A 2460-nucleotide genomic window follows, 5' to 3' on the forward strand; every position below is an offset into this window, starting at 1 on the left:
AGGTAAAACAGTTACATTTCTATTAGTTTTCTAATTAAATGATCCCTAGCCCCTCAGTTTACCCATCATTAGAATATGCTTCTTCACTCTCTAGGGTGCCTCCTCTTGCAAGGGTCCTATGAATCTCAGGGGTGCATCCTCATTTCAAAGGGTCAGTACTGGCTTCTGTTGCCTTGAGGAAAGAAAGCTGGAAGCCCGCTCAGTCCACCTAGGAAATGTTTTCTTCAGCTGTTGTCCCTGTTGCTAAAACACAGCATTGCTAGGAGTCCAGCAGTCTAACCCCATCCTGGGTGCCATGGTGGTTGAGGCATGTGCTGGCACAGAAGTTTCTCTAGGTATTGGGGGTAGTAACAGAAGGACTGTTATACTTAGCTGTGGGCAGGTCATGCCACCCTTAGGCCTCAGCCTCAAAGCCTGGCCAACCTGGGTAGGGGCAAGCCTCCATCTGCACTCAGATGAAGAAACCAAAATGCCCTGGAAGTCTTTCTCTTGAGGACATGAGTATAGTTTCCCAAAGAAGAGGGTGGGAATGCCAGAGGGGCTGCAGAACAAATACTGGGGGGACTTTAGAGAGAGCGGTTGAGAGACAACGAGCAAGAGTGCCAGTGAGAGGTGAGGGGAGCTTTTGTTGCTGAACTTTAGGTGCAAATAAGTGCGGTGAGCTCAACCGTATGCCTCGGCAGGGCACTGGTGCGGCTGGGAGGCTCTGCCAGCCAGTGATTTCTATGGATTCCAGCAACAGGGAGGGCAGGATTGAGGAGATGTGGGACTGATTGTGCTGATCCCCGCACGCCCGGAGGACGGGCGCTCCCGTAATCGGTTGTTTCGTGGCCCTTAGCGGAGTAATAGATGCACTTTGCCCGCCTGCTGGGAACAGGACTCCTGTAACGTCAAATAATGTCTGGAAGGCTGTGGTCCAAGGCCATTTTTGCTGGCTATAAGCGGGGTCTCCGGAACCAGAGGGAGCACACAGCTCTTCTTAAAATCGAAGGTGTTTATGCTCGAGATGAAACGGAATTCTATCCAGGCAAGAGATGTGCTTATGTGTACAAAGCAAAGAACAACACAGTGACTCCTGGTGGCAAACCAAACAAAACCAGAGTAATCTGGGGAAAAGTAACTCGTGCTCATGGAAACAGTGGCATGGTTCGTGCCAAATTCCGAAGCAACCTTCCTGCTAAAGCCATTGGCCACAGAATCCGTGTGATGCTGTACCCCTCAAGGATTTAAATTTAATGAAAAGTAAATAAAGGTGTAGATTTGTTCTCTTGTAAAAAAAAAAAAAAAAAAAAAGAGTGCCAGTGAGACATCCCTCTTCTGAAGGCCTAAAATGGCGAGACTTCCTGCCATCTCCTTGTGGAATTCTAGTGAAAGATTTCATAGATAAAGCAGAGCTTTCCAACCCATGGGCCCTGACACACTGAGGTGTGGTCAGTGGATCAGAAGTGGGCACGGATTATTTATCTTTTCAGTGTTTGGGGCAATCAGGTAGGGCTTAGGGAAGCCAGAGCCCCCAGGCCAGTTGTCACCAGCTGCTGGAGGCTGAGGTGGGTTTTTCTGCTTTTTTTTCTTAAAGATTTTATTTCTTTATTTGACAGAGAGAGACAGCGAGAGAGGGAACACGAGCAGGGGGAGCCGGAGACGGAGAAGCAGGCTTCCCGCGGAGCAGGGAACCCGATGTGGGGCTCGATCCCAGGACCCTGGGATCATGACCTGAGCCGAAGGCAGATGCTTAACCAACCGAGCCACCCAGGCGCCCCTGCTTTTTTTTTTTTTTTTTTTCAAAAGACAGACCCTGTAGATCCAAATCTGGAATCTGCCCTACAGTCTTCACACTCGCTGCTCCATTGCTTCATGATGAGCAGACCAAGGAGGTGCTCCACCACCAGGACATCAATTTGAAGGAGACAAGGGGAGAGAGTGGGGAGGGGAACTGCTGGGGTAGGGGGTGCAGCTCCAAGGAACAGACTCAAATTCACACCTTCACACTTCACACTTAGCATCTGTTTGCTCTGTCCCTTCAGTTGCACCCAACTTAGCCATGTGGTGACTACACGTATGTTCTGCAAATTGTAGCATCATCGTGATTTCAAAACCCTGTGCTTGACATAAAAAAGTTCGACTGGATTTGAAATCCATTTGTGTCATCAAAAGATATTTCATCATAGTATTTATCAATAAGGGAAGATGACTCTAAATATACTTCAACTCTTGCAAATTTTGGAATGATTGTAAAGCAAGGTTTAAATTGTCTTTTTTTTTAAATGAGGTTTTCAGAGTTTTTTTTTTTAAGATTTTCATTTATTTATTGAGAGAGAGAGAATGGTAGAGAGAGAGCATGAGAGGGAAGAAGGTCAGAGGGAGAAGCAGACTCCCTGCTGAGCAGGGAGCCCGATGCGGGACTCGATCCCGGGACTCTAGGATCATGACCTGAGCTGAAGGCAGTCGCTCAACCAACTG

At 47.9% G+C, this 2460-nt stretch overlaps 1 pseudogene; it reads left to right on the forward strand.

Moving 5' to 3' along the window:
• Positions 1–850: 850 nt before the first annotated feature.
• On the forward strand, positions 851–1298 carry LOC112809274 (large ribosomal subunit protein eL33 pseudogene; annotated as a pseudogene).
• Positions 1299–2460: the final 1162 nt, after the last annotated feature.

Source organism: Callorhinus ursinus, unplaced genomic scaffold, assembly GCF_003265705.2.
Source record: "Callorhinus ursinus isolate GAN/ISIS: 27379988/994484 unplaced genomic scaffold, GSC_fseal_2.0 scaffold33, whole genome shotgun sequence".
NCBI lineage: Eukaryota > Metazoa > Chordata > Mammalia > Carnivora > Otariidae > Callorhinus > Callorhinus ursinus.